This window comes from Sphaerodactylus townsendi, linkage group LG03, assembly GCF_021028975.2.
Source record: "Sphaerodactylus townsendi isolate TG3544 linkage group LG03, MPM_Stown_v2.3, whole genome shotgun sequence".
In the NCBI taxonomy this organism is placed as follows: Eukaryota; Metazoa; Chordata; class Lepidosauria; order Squamata; family Sphaerodactylidae; genus Sphaerodactylus; species Sphaerodactylus townsendi.
Window position 1 is genome coordinate 15,012,085 of NC_059427.1, and position 16,240 is coordinate 15,028,324.

The following is a 16,240-nucleotide window of genomic DNA, read 5'->3' on the forward strand; positions in this document are numbered from 1 at the left end:
GGCAGAGAAGGGCAATGAGTGATGATTGAAGGATTGGAGCACCTTCCTTATGAGGAGAGGCTGCAGCGCTTGGGACTCTTTAGTTTGGAGAGGAGACGTCTGAGGGGGGGGATATGATTGAAGTCTATAAAATTATGCGTACGGGTAGAAAGGTTGACAGGAGAGAATTTTTTCTCTCTTTCTCACAATACTAGAAACTTGTACTCCAAATGAAACGCTTAAAGAATTAGATCTATTAAAAGGAAACACTTCTTCACGCAATGCGTGATTGGTGTTTGGAATATGTTGCCACATGAGGTGGTGATGGCCAATTAAATCTGGATAGCTTTAAGATTAGTTCAGAGAAAAAATGTCAGTCTTCAGAACTTTTTTGTTTTTATGTAAGAAAAGGTCTTACTATTGCCTTGAGTGCCTCCTGGAATATTACTCTATATCTAAGGGATAATTAAAATGCTGGCCAAAGAGATTCAGATCCTATTCTGGCATAACCTGGACAAACCAGGAGAGGCAAAAAATCTGTCATTCAGGTAGTATTCTTTTAACCAAGGCTCTGCTGTGCTCCATGTTGGAAGATTCTATGAGATTTGGAGGTGGAACCTGTAGAGGATAGGGTTTGGGTAAGAGAGAGAACTCCCTGCAGTATAATGTTTTAGAGTCCATACTCCAAAGCCAAATTTCTTCCAGGGGAACTAATTTCTGTAGGCTGAAGACAGTTGCCGTAATTCCTGTGGAGATCCCAGACCCCATCTGGAGTTGGCAATTTTATGCTGAAGGTCCGTGGCTCAGTTCCTGGCTTCTCTAGTTAAAAGGATTCAGGCAGTAGATGATGTCAAGGGTTCCGGGTCCTGAGAACTCCGGAAGGCTACTGCCAGTCAGAATGGACTGTCCTGAATCCTGGATATAATAAAATGGGCTGACTTAGTAGAAGACAGCCTCATGTATGAGAAACGTGGGAATGGTGACAGCCCTGGATGAAAATAACGTAATATCCAAAGATGGGTATAATTCTTTCATGCCAGTCATCCTTCATAAAACAAGCCATGGGCATTTTCAGTAGATGTGTGGGGGAGACCACTGTGTAAATTAAAGGAGGATGGGAGGAACTGTGGTTCTTCAGTGGTGGAGGATGCGCTGGGCATGCAGAAGGTTCCAGATTCAGTCCTGAGTATCTCTAGTTAAAAGATCTCACAGTATCTAAGGTCAGTGTGAAAGACCCCATCTCAAGACCCTGGAGAACTGTTCCCCATCAGAGCAGACAATGCGAACTTTGATGGACCAAGGGGCTGACTGAGCAAGCAAACACGCGATGAGGGAACTCTATAATGTGCCGAAAGAGATCATGTGGATCCAACCCACTGGCACTACTACATAAAATCAACACACAGTTAGGACACTGTGATATACTCGTGTATAAGTCAACCCGAGTATAAGTCAAGGCACCCACCTTTACCACAAAAACTTGGAAAACATATTGACTCGTAGTGTAAGTCGAGGGTGGGAAAATGCAGCAGCCAGCGGCACAGCTGTGAGCCCGCCTATCTCCATTCCCCCTGTGCCCCAGGGAGAAGGCAGCTCGCTCTGTTTGCTAAAGTAAGTGTGTGGGGGGGGGCACTAATGGGGAAGGGGGAGGGGCTAGGGAGAATTTTCTGCTCCACATGTGACCCAAAAACCATGTCCCCGGTGCGTGGCGCACTCCCCCCCATCCCCAGGTAGCTCCTGCCACTGACTCCGCGATATAAGTCGAGGGGGGCATTTTTCAGCAGTCAAAAGGGTTGAAAAACTCGACTTATAATGTGAGTATATATGGTATCCTGCTAATACACAAGCTCAGACATGAAGTGCACAGTACACATTGTGCTAATGTGGCTTCCAAACATCCACTTATCACTATACCTAATGAACTACCACTATATCTCTATTGCCTAATTCCTAACACACATAACAAATACCTATTGCCAAACATACAATCATACAACTCTTACTCATAACGCATAATTAAATATCCAAGAACCATTAAGGATGTGGAGGTTGGGGGTGCTAGCCCTTCCAGTTTTTATAGTCTAATTCATTAGCTTCCTCCTCTTCTTGGACCATGACAACAACTCAATTGTCCATAACAGAATAGCAATTACACTTTTACGGCTCCTGGCCCCTGCCTGGTGTGGAATGCTCTACCTCCAGTTGTCCGGCCCCCAAGTGGACCTTGGTGAGTCTCCATTAGGCCTGTAAGATCGGAGCTATCTCACTGGGGCCTTTGGAGGGGCTGGCTGTGGTCTTACCGCCTCCCACTGACACTGAGTGCTGCCTGTTTTTTTTCCGAGTCTTGGTTGGGCCCCTGACTCCATCTTGGGCCCCTGCCTACTCCCTCCCTCCTTTTTTTTGGCCTCTCTAGATCGGGCGCCTGTTTTTAAACAACTTCTGTTGTTTTAATTTATATTTAATGTTAGTAACTGCTGCTTAAGTTTTTTCATGGGTTTAAGTTTTATGTTGTATTGATTTGCTGTCTCAGAGAACAGCTGAGATAGTGAGTCACCTCGAGCTACCTTCGGGGGTGAGGCGGCCTATAAATTAAATAAATAAATAAATAATAAAACAGGCACAAGCCTCAAGGTCATCCAAAAAGATAGGCTTCTTTTCTCTCCTCCGCCTGAGCATCCTAAAAAATAGGCTGCATGTGTATGCCACTGCTTTCCAAAAGAATCTTCTTCAGCAGAAGCTCAGGATAAAGTAGGTAGTTGGTCATTTGATATGGGTCTATTTCAAAGTGTAAAAATTACATGTTACTTGCACTCCTTTTATTAACAGCTCTTATTATTTTAAATCAGGAATTTTTGTAAAACAACATTCATTGTTTGAAAGTTAAAACTTGTATCATAAGCAGTCAAGTTTACCTTTCCCTACTAACTTGAATCTGAAGCACCAATAAATACTAATAAGAAGAGCTACTACTCCCATTTAAAGGACACCTAAACTAATTAATGCATAGCCAGCAATTCTATTTCTAAGAGCCGCTCCCTAATCTAAAAGTTATTACAAAAAACAGGAAAAATCCACTTCTCTATTAAAGCCCCACTCAGAATTTGTTTTCAACTTAAATATCCACTTAAGTTTTCCCCTCATTAATGATTTTTTTAATATCGACACGTTTAAGGGGCTGGTTTCTAATCTGTTTTAGTACAATAATATTTCAACCCAGGATGTGAATGTTCAAAACTCTAGAAAATGTTCAGTGAGAGGATTGTCCAGTCTGGACCTCTGAATATTTGAAACGTGTTCCAAGACTCATTGTCTAATAGATCTTTGGGGTCATTCCGACATAATATCTGGGGAAATCGCACCATACCACATATATGCACTGGTGTTGCACCTGTTGAGTATTCCCTTAATTGCCACCTCGGATTAGCAAAGGGATTGAAAAATATTTTTCCATCCTCAGCATATTCACAGAATTTACAATGGCCACAGAAAAATGTCCAGACGTCACATACTTAAATTCTTTATTTTTTACAAAAATCTGTATGTATGGTGTGGGTGGTGAGGGATTCTCAGTCCTTTCCTCCTTTCCCTACAAGCACTTGAAGACTGGGATTCTTAGAAAGAGGCTTTAATGTATTGGATCAAAGCCTGGATATATTTTGCATATAACTATTTTGAGGGCTGCTGCTGTGTGGCTTCCGGGCTGTATGGTTTGTTCTAGCAGCATTCTCTCCTGACGCTTCGGCCTCTTAATCTGTGGCTGGCATCTTCTATATCTGATTGTAGGAATGGAAAGCAAGTGGAGTATATATACTGTGAGGTCGCAAAAGCGGTGAGAGGCCATCTGGAATAGAGTAGCTCATGGCATGTGAGTCAGCAGAGAAGTCTGCTGTAGCATGGGGAGTAACAAATGAAGATAGGCAAGGTCAATAGTTGAATGGATCTGAATAGAAGCATTATCCTGGTCTTTGTTCCCTTTGGAGTGCTATAGTCTATAGTTGTCCTGTGTTTGTGTGTGAGCTGATCAGTCACTGTCTTGGATTCTAGAGTTTTTCAACACCTATATTTTCTTTGACAATATATTTTGGAGGGCTTTTTTTATTTCCTCGCGAGCTGCAATGCTTTTTCGCTCCTCATCCCTTCATTCTCCCACCTTGTTGTCCTCCTCTCCCTGCTGGATTCCTGTTCTGCCACTGAAGAGGGACTACCTGTGGTGGAAGTCACCAGTAACGGATCACTTAAAGGCAAGAGGTGGCTTCAGGTTGGTTCTGCAGTGGTTCCCGTGGACTGCATATCTGGGCATCCCTTATGCAGAACCTCCCGTGGGCAGGTGCTATGCGGTTCCAGAAGCCTCAGCCACATCAGTCGCCGGGGAGCCATGTTTTGAGAGACCACCAGCTTTGGCAACCATGCGTCACCAGGAAACTTCTTATCTCCATGCCTTATTCCGGTAATATATATGCCGCCAAATACCCCGCTTTCAGAAGTACTGTTTGTTCCTCAACATCTGGGTGCCGTAAATCCTCAGCCTACAATACCAGCTCCCTGGTCCTTGTTTGGATCCATGGCGGGGGATATATAGCTGGTGCTGGAACTCTCGACTTGAACAACTGGAGCATTCTTTTAGCAGCTACAGAGAAAGTGCATGAAGCTGCTCTCCATGAACTACCGCTTGGGGGTTCTAGGTTTTCTCTTCCTCCAGATGTCCTGAACATGGGCTTGTGGGATCAAATAAACTGGCTGTGAAATGGTTGAAGGAGAACGTGAAGCTATCTTTGGCGGTGACCCAGCTCAGTTGACTCCTCCTCTCTGGCTGCCACAGTGCTGGAGCGGCTTCCAGTGGGTTTTGCATCTCTCTTTGGCACCACAAGTCAAGTCAGCCTCTGTTTGCCTCAGGGCTGTGCTACAGAGTGGAGCTTCCCAGTGCCCCTGGGCTTTGGAAAAGAACCGGAGATGCCTTCAAAAAGGAGGCCTTGGCAATGGGTCTCTTACTGGGCTGTCCTGTCCAAAACCACAGTGTTCTTTTGTGCAACTGCCTACAAGACAATGCAGGAAATAAAAAGAGAATGGATTTTGGATAAGTTCAATTTTCTCTTCCCCTCACCCACCACAGATGGTGACTTCCTTCTTGGCTGCAGCCACAAAAACTGTTGGAGAGTGGACTGATTCAAGCCAAACCACTTCTTTGCTTGGAATCATTTGTGTGATGATGGGTCAGTCTATGTGTTATATTCCGTACCTGCTGCCATACAAAGTGATGGGATGTTGACCTGGGAGCAGCTTCTGAAAGGAGTGAAGGTAACTGTGCAAAATCCCACTGTCAAAGATGTTGAAGCTGCTGTGCTGAAGTATCTTGAAAATGGCCACGGGCCAGAACACTACAGGCAGGCTTTGGCCCAGTTCTCAAAAGATTACTATTTTGTATGCCCATTGATTAAAGTTGCTGCCAAGGTAGCAGAAGCAGGAAGTCCTGTGTATGTCTACTCCTTCAACCACCACTTTTCTGGCTTCATTTGGCATGAATGGATGGGGGCAGCCCATGGAGCCGAGCTGCCTTTCTTGTTTGGTATCTTGTCGACAGTGCGGGGAACTAACGAGTCCGTGACCAAGGCTGAGGCTGAGCTGAGCCGCAAAGTGATGCGGTACTGGGCAGAATTTGCCAGAAGTGGGTAAGGAATTAACCTCTCTCTCTCTCTCTCTCTCTCTCTCTCTCTCTCTCTCTCTCTCTCTCTCTCTCTTTTTCACACACACTCACACTCACACACACATGTTTCCATTTTGTAGACTACATTTTGAATATAATGGCGGACATGAATATGTGTGTGTAAAGTGCTGCCAAGTTGCAGCTGATTTATTGTAACCCCAGCAAGAGACTTTCAAGGTACACGAGAAGCAGAGGTAGTTTGCCATTGAACTTCTCCACAGCAGAGGCGTAGCTATAAGGGGACGGGGGCTGCGCGTGTGCCAGTGGGTCACGTGGGGGTAATTCCCCCCTTCCCCCCACTTACCTTAGTTTAGCCAGCTGTAAAGTGCAGCTGGCTGAAAAAGCACCTTGCGGGAACTACACTTCCCAGGAGAGCTTGTGCATCTCCCACTTTCCCAGGCAGCCTCTGCAGGAGTTGGGGCTTGCAAGGTCTCCTGGGAAGTGTAGTTCCCACCAGGCTGCTTTTGCAGTGCAGTTCCCACCAGTGTAGTTTCCATCAGGCTGCTAAACTAAAGTAAGGGGGGGGGAGGGCATGGGGGAGAGGAGGAGGGGAAAGGGGGTGGTGGAAAACATGGAGTCTGGGCATAGTTTTTCCCAGCTACGCCTTCTGTTCCAAGAGCCCTCCTTGGTGGTCTCTCACCCAAGTACTGATCCTGCATAGCTTCTGAGATCAGACCAGATCAGGCCATACTCTGCTGCCTTTGGGATATGACTGCTTTGTTTCAAAACCCAGATCTTTTTGCATTGGCATGTTACAGCCTTTTGCTTTTAGCAATCCTTCAGGGTCATTAAAATAATATTTCTTTAAATGTTCTCCAGATGTGAAACAGTGCTGAGGAGCTGTTATTTGCCTTGTGAGCAGCAGTGGCGTAGGAGGTTAAGAGCTCGTGTATCTAATCTGGAGGAACTGGGTTTGATTCCCAGCTCTGCCGCTTGAGCTGTGGAGGCTTATCTGGGGAATTCAGATTAGCCTGTACACTCCCACACACGCCAGCTGGGTGACCTTGGGCTAGTCACAGCTTCTCGGAGCTCTCTCAGCCCCACCCACCTGTCAGGGTGTTTGTTGTGAGGGGGCAAGGGCAAGGAGATTGTAAGCCCCTTTGAGTCTCCTGCAGGAGAGAAAGGGGGGATATAAATCTAAACTCTTCTTCTTCTTCTTGTGGAGGAAATTTGTGTGTAATGGTTGGTAGAACGTAAGTTTTCCCAGCGGGGCAACAGTAACTCTGCAAGGCGCTTAATCAGTCTCTGCCCATGGACCATGATTTGAGTCTCAATTGGGCTTTCATGCATCTGGGAATTAAGTTTCTACATGGGACTTCTAGGGCATATGGTCAAGAGGACTCAAAGCAGACATTTATTATTTGCTTGTTCATTAAAAGATTTCTTTGCCACCTTTATACCCAAATAGGGTGGCCAATGCAGTGAACACTTAAACATTAAAATCGAGGTATTCAACATTTAAAATATAAGTGTATATAAAATATTAAAACAATTAAATGAAACACACATATAACAACACAGTCTAGGAAGAGGGACAGTGACAGTTTATGGGGTTCGCCAAATCTAACAAAAATCTTCATCAATTGGTCACTTCATCAAGTGGCCACTAACCTGGATAGCTTTAAAAGGGGCTTGGACAGATTTATGGAGGAGAAGTTGATTTATGGCTACCAATCTTGATCCTCTTTGATCTGAGATTGCAAATGCCTTAACAGTCCAGGTGCTCAGGAGCAACAGCCTCAGAAGGCCATTGCGTTCACATCCTGCCTGTGAGCTCCCAAAGGCACCTGGTGGGCCACTGCGAGTAGCAGAGAGCTGGACTAGATGGACTCTGGTCTGATCCAGCTGGCTTGTTCTTATGTTCTTATATTATATTAGGTGCTGTCTATCATATTTATAATTATATTAGGTGCTGCCTTTTATATTAGATGTTGTGGAAAACAAGCAGGGTAATGCTGCTGCAGTTGTCTTGCTTGGGGCTTCCTAGAGGCACCTGGTTGGCCACTGTGTGAACAGACTGCTGGACTTGATGGTCCTTGGCCTGGTCTAGCCGGGCTTTTCTTATGTGCTTATGATATCTGGTCCAGTTGGGCTTTTCTTATGTGCTTATGAATCTGCTCAGTGAGGGAGCTCCAAAGTTTCAGTGCCATGGCCAAGAAGACTCTGTATTCAGTTGCCACCCATTGAGCTTCTTATGATGGAGGCAGCTGAAGCAGGGGCTCTGAAAATAACTGTGGACTGGATGGGTAGGTTTATATGGAAGTAGGTGGGCATTCAGTGATGCTGGCCTGAAGCCATCATACGGCTTTTAACGTCAACAGCAGCATCTTGAATTGGTCCCAGAAGCAAACTGGAAGCCATTATTGATGAAACAAGACTGGCTTCACAAATTAAACTAACCATGGGGTCCCTTTATGTCTCACGTGAGCCACTAAACAGAGTAGAGCAATTTCACAGAGCTGTTCCACCAGACATATGACCAAGGCAGCCAGTGGCGTAGTGCCAATGGGGTGGGTGAGGTACGATACCCTGCGCGCATGCCTGTGCGGGGTGGCCAGGGCATGGAGGAGGCATTCTGGGGGCATCCCAGGGCAGGGGCGGGGCAGGGGCGAAGGATGCAGACATGCCCCGGGTGCAGTTCCCCCTCACTCCACCCTGAAGACAGCTATGGTTACCATCGAAGCCTCCCACATTTACTATCTACCATCAACGATCAGCTATGATTTATTAACTTGGTCCCTACAATGTGGTAGGTTTTTCAGTACAATTGACAAAGTTGACAAAGTACTTGCCATCTGGATTGCTGTATTTTTCAAGGAGATTTTAATGATGTATATCAGTGTTTCCCAACCTTGTCGAGGCCAGGGTACCCTTGACCTCACTCTTCATATCTCACGGTACCCCTGCCGCCACCCTCCACCTTCCCCTCCCATTGCCCCTGCTTGCCACACCCTTACCTTCCCCTCCCGGGGGGGGGTGGCTGCTGACCTTGTGGCTGGCCCTGCCCCAGGGGCCAGCTCCATGTCCTTGCTGGCGCCGGTGGGAGACACCACAAAAATGAGGGGGGGCGGTAGTGTTGCCGCGGTACCCCTGGGACATGCTCACGGCACCCCAGGGTACCAGGGAACCCTGGTTGAGAATGGCTGATGTATATTATTGTTGTTTGAGCTAGTTGTACATTTGTTGTACATGGCCCCAAGCTTGAAAGAGGTGGGGTGGCCTATTAAATTCAATTAATAATGACAACTAACAACAGCAGCAACAACAACGATAAATTATCCTACATCTAAAGCAGCCATTTAGTCTTCTTTCCTAATAGCTTGTTCTGGGTTCAGGACAAGTCTAAAGAAATAAATGCACAGGTTACAACAAGCAGTTTCTCACGTCATTCCAGAATGTGCTAAGGTTGGTGGCAGGCCATTCTGACCACATTCAGCCCCGTTTTCCATAACATAATTGCCTTCATTCTCAGGAGTAAACAGTGAGCACATGCTAATTAATTTCTATATATGCAAATGTACGTCTTGGTCGCTTTCAAAGCAAGTGGCCAGAAGAACTATCCAGGCTTGAAAGAATGGCGATTTGGTGACTTTATTATGAAGTATCAGTAACGCTAATCTCTGTGCTGGAGCCACCACCCAGAACTACAGTCTGTGGCTGGATTACCCTTTCTCTGTTTCCTCTGCAGGAATCCCAGTGGGTCTGAAGCTGGTGAAGTGCGATGGCCGCTCTACAATGCCACAGACCAGAATTTCTTTCCCATCAGCACACAGGATCCCCAGGTTTTGCAAATGTCGCCTGCTCAGCGCTGTGATTTCCTCGCGCTACAATTTCCAAAAGAGACAAAATTGAGTGAGTTCAAACTCTTACAATATGCAAGAGCAGGCATGATCTGGGAGACTGTAGGGGTGACTTCCGTTTCATTACACTTTCCATCACCGCCCCATCCAGCGGGTCTTAAGTCAGCGCGCTGAGAGCTTTGTTGCGGCCATAATTGCCAGACAGATTTACCAGGCTCAAATTCCTTAAATCTACAGACATAAAATCTGAATGCTCCCTGGCAAACTTAACCTCATTCCGCACATGCAGAATGATGCACTCTCAAACTGCTTTCAGTGCTCTTTGAAGCTGTGCGGAATGGCAAAATCCACTGAGCGGAATGGCAAAATCCACTCGCAGAGAAGGGCAACAAGGATGATTGAGGGACTGGAGCACCTTCCCTATGAGGAGAGGCTGCAGCGTTTGGGACTCTTTCGTTTGGAGAGGAGGCGGCTGAGGGGGGATATGATTGAAGTCTACAAAATTAGGCATGGGGTAGAAAATGTTGACAGAGAGAAATTTTTCTCTCTTTCTCACAATACTAGAACCAGGGGGCATCCATTGAAAATGCTGGGGGGAAGAATTAGGACTAATAAAAGGAAACACTTCTTCACGCAACGTGTGATTGGTGTTTGGAATATGCTGCCACAGGAGGTGGTGATGGCCACTCACCTGGATAGCTTTAAAAGGGGCTTGGACAGATTTATGGAGAAGAAGTCAATTTATGGCTACCAATCTTGATCCTCTTTGATCTCAGATTGCAAATGCCTTAACAGACAAGGTGATCGGGAGCAACAGCCGCAGAAGGCCATTGCGTTCACATCCTACATGTGAGCTCCCAAAGGCACCTGGTGGGCCACTGCGAGTAGCAGAGAGCTGGACTAGATGGACTTTGGTCTGATCCAGCTGGCTTGTTCTTATGTTCTTAGTTGTGAAAGTGGTTTGAAAACGCATTATTTTGCGTGTGCGGAAGGGGCCTTAATCTGGAACCCAGCAGTGTGCCTGGTAGCTTTGTTGGTATGGGTCAAAGTCATTGTGGCAACTTTTGTCCCATCTGAGCACTAAGTTGTGTCACTTAATGAAGCAGGGGTCATTAGTGACCAAAAAAGAGGGCTTCCCATGTTATAGTCATCTGTATTTCATCAGACTGTTATCAGCTATGGGGTGGATTTAGCACAGCATATGTATAATGGGTTGCAGTCATTATAAAGGAACCTATTTTCCTGTTTCCTATTTGCTAGAGAGCTGAATGATATAACCTGCTTTAGGTCCCCAGTGGGCAAAAAGGTGAAGTATAAATGAAGTTGTGATATGAATCTTCCCTTAGTTACACTGGAGTAGCTTCCTTGGTCAGCTGTTAATTTTCCTTTTCATTCCCCCCCCCCCGCCCCACACCTTCTGCAGATGTATCCTCAGGTGTCTCTCCAGGCCAAGTAGAAGACAGGAAGAATGAGAGCAGAACTTAACAGAGGGCACAGTGATTGTAATAAGTTTGACGTTCAAACATATTATTTGTGAGAATCACAGCATCCCAGGTATACATGGGCCGTTTCTAAAACTTATGTTCCACAACCTGCTATCTTGCACAATCTGTCGCAATAACTTTCCGATCCTATATCCTGCTGCAATTTGTGTTCTGCTTCGAGACTATATTACAAAAATGTTGTCTGAGGACTGGCAGTGAAGTTCTGTCTGAGAAGCGAAGAAGACCTGGGTTTAAGCAACGCTTGAATGGAACACCACCTGAGCTCTCCCACTGATCTGAGCTCCTAGGGCAGTGATGGGCAACCTTTTGAGCTTGGTGTGTCAAAATTCACCAAAAAAACCAAGCATAACTCAAGTGCTGTGTCACTTCAATAAAAAAACCATAATTTCGCGATATTTATAGTTTAAATAACAAAAATGTATAATTGTAACATATAACTGTATTTAATAAACCCAAAACTAATTATTTAACTTACCTGCTTAGTTACTTCTTTGTTCATCTGTCAGTCGGTATCTTTTGTTGGTCTTGAAATGATTGGTCTTGAAATTATTTAACAGTTCCAAAAGATTTCCTCTGGCTGCTGATGTGCAGGGTGAGAGATTCTCGACAAAGCCCGACACACCTTGCAGCCTTCTTGTGTATCAATCTGCCTGTCACTTATCATCATCATCCAAGGCTAGACGGGCCAGGCTTGGAAAGGAATGCTGAGGTTTGGGAACTCCTTCTCCACAGAGGATCTCCTGGCACTTGACGTCGCTGGCCCTTTAAGTGCCAGGCAAAGAGGTGCATTTACCCAACTGTGAGATTTTATTGGTTTCCAAGTTTCTGGCCCCACTTTCCTGAGGGCAATCACTTGCCCTGCACAGGAAACATAGCCCCAAAGCAAATCACTAAGACATTGGATGGCTAAAACATTGTAATGCTGGAGCCAGAAACTTGGACGATGGTTGCTGTGGTTATGTGGTTGCTGGTAATGGCGATCACAGAGCCCACAGAGATGCGTCCCCCGTGGCATTCCACTGCTTCCTGCTCCGCTGGCCGGAAGTGAGGTCAAAGATTCTGCCTCGGGCCTGTGTCCTTGTGCTATTGGGGGAGCTCACTTCTCTCCCTCCTCTGCCCACCCTCCCAGTGCCTTGCCGGGTGCCACCTGCGGGGGGACCCACAAGCGTCCCTCGAGGTGCCCCCAGCTGTTCCCCGCTGCACCTGTCCAGGCCTGGGGCTAGCAGCCGGCTCCGCCACCTCTTCCTCTCCTCCCGCCCGCCTTTTCCCTTCCCGCCCGCCCACATGCCACAGCCTCCCGCTCCCCTGCCTCGTCCCTCTCGAAACTTCCCTGCCCTCTGCCGCCCTTTTATTCCCTCTCCCTGCATCCTCCCCCAGCCCCGGTGCAGCTGGTGCGCCCGGCCCCCTGTGGCACCCCACATAAAATGGGTCATCGCCTGGAAACTTCACCCCAGATACTACCTGCAACCCATGGCCCTGAAGGTATGAGATCCTCCAGCTTAAAGCTGTCCCTCATACTCCAGCATCAGCGTGGTGGTGGACCAACAGATCATAGCCCACCATGTCAAACACTGCTATGAGATCTAAAAACACCAGCAGCGCTGACCCACCTCAATCTAGCTAAAGATGGAGCTTGACCACGATGGCAACCAACACAGCCTCTGTCCCATGACCAGCACCGAAACCAGACTAGAAGGGATCCAACACTTTAGCTTCATCCAGGGAAGACTAAAGCTGCTCCTCAACCACTCTCTCAATTACCTTACCCAGAAACGAAAGATTCGAGACTGGGCAGTAATTGGCCAGATCACATTGACTGAAGGATGGTCTTTTCAACAGCGGGTGGACCACCGCCTCTTTCAGCCACCCTGAAAATACTCCTTGGTCATGGGAGAGATTAACAATTTTCAACTGGGTGCCCCATAGCACATTCCTGCTGGTTTTCACCAGCCAGGAGGAGCATAGGTGAAGACAACAAGCAGTAGTTCAAACAGCAGCCAGAAACCTGTCAGCTTCAGTGGGATTGAGAAGGTTGAAATGGTCTAAACAAGAACCAGAAGATGGGCAAGGGGCCTCTAGTTCACTTACTGTATGAATAGTGGTAGGCAGGTAGCAGTGGGCCCAAATCTACCCACTGTCTAAGCAGGAGGGCGCAGTCATTTCGATTCAGCCTTAAGGATGAAGTGGTTGGACCACGGCACCCAAATTGTCGGGGATAGGACCACATTCACACCCTTCCCAAAGATCAGATCCAGAGTGTTGCCACTTTGATGTATGGGGTCACATAAGGGTGTGTATCTCTGTGTGGGGAAAGACTGAAGCCCCCTCTTCCTGTGGCACCAATACAAATTGGGCTGCTGTATGTCTGGGATTAAGTTCCCAGTCCAGAACTGACAATACCCTTTTGATTGCACAGTCCAAGGAAGAACCTGGGGAACAACAAAATGTGTTACATTATGTCTCCCATTCCCATCTTTTTAAAATAGTATGCCAATTGTCTAAATAATGGAAATTAGGTGACCCAGCAGCATGCCTATACTTTTTGCCCACTAAAATGATGCTGCTGTTCTCACATAGTCACTTGAATCAGAGTTACCTTAATTTATATCAAGCTTCAAAGACAGATCTGAATATTCATTGGGAATAGTTAAGCCACGTGTGAACCTAAAAATGCTGTGTATGTTATCTGTTGCCCTTGAGTAAAGGATCATGTAGATAGCACTCCTTGGAATGTTAAGGCATGTGTAATAGAACATCTGTCTAGGATCAGATGAGGGCAGATGTGTGAAGCACTTCTGATAAACCATTTCATCTCCAAACAGCATTCACCTGACTCACTGAGATTCTTTGTTGTGGCTTTAGTAGAAACTTCAACAGATCAGTGGGTGAACAATCAGAGGAGACTACTACAGATGACATCTTATTACATTCACAGAATCAAAACTGCTGAACCCTTGGGACTCAATGTAAATTTTGACTTGACAGGATTAGTGACTACAGCTGCCCCAGTTTTACCATAGTAATTAATAGCACAATAGGATAATGGGCTATTGAAGGACACTATCAAGAATTCTCTTGATTTGTGAAGCAATGCTGTTCCTGGATGGGAATTATTATTATAATTTTTAGATAATGTTGTTTCCTCTGTTTTATCCGCGGTTAATAGTGGCCTTGTTTTTGTTCTGTAGTAATATTCCAGTGTATTTCAAAAGATCTTGCTAGCACTTTGTAGTTGAAAAGTAAATTTCTTTGAAATCTGTGTTACTCTTATGCAGCTGGATATTTACACGGTACACACTTTCAGAGATGGTATATAATAGATTTTTTCTGCTTTTTATTGTTGAGATTTTGATTAATACTACACCACTGAGCAGTATTTCTGCCAATTTACTTCAAGCCTGAGAAGGACGCGATGCAAGCAGAGCCAAACCTTGCTAGCTTGAAGAGGCATTTCACAAGCTGTCTCACAATAGAGACATTTCTTAGTGCTTTAAACAAACGTTTAAACACTTTAAACGTTTTCTGTTGCATTTCAGCACAGATGTTCCATTTTTGTTCAGAATGTGAGCCTGTTGTGCACTTAGGGCTTTCTTTCAGCCTTCATATTGACTGTGTGTTACTTTAATTTTCATTAGCGCAATCAGCACCAGGCTTTTTGTTTTTTCAACTTAAGCACCATTAGCGCTAGACAGCACTTCCATTGGTAGAGCATCATTTAAGCAGCTCTATTTAAATAAATAGACACTACACTGAGAGATGCTTTGCACAGTCTTTTATGTTAGCAAGCTTTTCTCACTGATGTTAGTCTTAGAGTATTCAGCTTTTTGAGTTTTAAATCTTCAGTCTTTTGACTGTGAACCAAGGTATGGTATTGTATGTATGATTACTAAGGCCTTTGATTATGGCATGATGCAAAGACACGTTGCACCCCCCCCCATGTCCCTGCCCCCATGTTGCACCCCCCCATGTCCCTGCCCCCAACTCTTTGAGTGGTTTGCTAGGCTTGACCTGGCAACCCTAGAAACTGCCATGGGGACTGGAACAGGGAATGTATGGGGAAAGCTGCAGTGACACTTGGGCTTCCCATTTTCCAGAATTGGGCACACTCAGAAATTTGTACTTAAGATAGTTTTCTGTGGGGTGTGTGTGTGTGTGTGTGTGTGTGTGTGTGTGTGTGTGTGTGCATTGTTACCTAGCTTAACAGAATATTTTTAAAGTAGCAGTGGGGAATAACTGGGCTTAGCAGTGCGAGAGGCAGGCTAGGTGGGATCTTTTAGACAGCTATACCAGAATTGGCTTTTGAAACGTTCCACAGAGAATACAAAGAGACCGAATTATAATTAAGATATTTTTATAAGTTTTTGGAGCAGACATTCATACAGTGAGACATAAAAAGCATACACACAGTTCCTAAGTGATATAAGCAGGGAGGAAAAAATAGGCTTGGATGATAGATTGGGAAGGGAAGCAGGGGGGACTATATGTTACCTAAGTTCAGCTGAGAAGTTCTGAAGAAGGCAAGGATTCTTATGCCAGCATGGAAATCCAAGTAAAGGACGATATCGTGTCTCAAAACCAAATTGACCAAGGGAGGTTCAGGCCAGTAATGAGCTGGAATGAGCCAGCAAGCTTGCTAGGAGCTGGCTAGCTAGCCAGCTAGTGCTAGAGTAGAGCCAGCAAGAACTTGGGGTGTGCTGTAAGTTTTTAAACAGAGGCTTAATGGCAATTTGTCAGGAGTGCTTTAATTGTGTGTTCCTGCATTGCAGGGGGTTGGACGTAATGCCCTTTGGGGTGTCTTCCAACTCCATGATTCTAGTCCAAGGTCACCCATCAGGCTTAATGTGTAGGAGTGAGGAAACAAACCTGGTTCACCAGATAAAAGTCTGCCACATGTGGAGGACTAGGGAATCAAACCCAGGCCGCTAGATTAGAGTCCACCACTTTTAACCATTACACTACCTTGTGTAGTAGTTAAGAACACCAGACTCTGACTCTGATCTGGGAAACCAGGTCTATTCCCCATTTCTTCACATGAATACTACTGGCTGACCTTGGGCCAGTCACAGTTCTGTTAGACCTCTCTCAGCTCATGCAGAGGCAGGCAATGGCAAATCACCTCTGCAAGTCTCTTGCCTTGTAAACCCCATAGGGTTGCCATAAGTCAGCTGTGACTTCACGAAATCATACACACACACACACACACTCTCTCTCTCTCTCTCTCTCTCTCTCTCTCTCTCTCTCTCTCTCTCTCTCTC

The 16,240-nt window shown here is 45.8% G+C and overlaps 1 pseudogene; it reads left to right on the top strand.

Annotated features, from left to right (window-relative positions):
* Nucleotides 1-2,166: 2,166 nt before the first annotated feature.
* Nucleotides 2,167-12,473, top strand: LOC125427697 (annotated as a pseudogene).
* The last annotated feature ends 3,767 nt before the right edge of the window (nucleotides 12,474-16,240 follow it).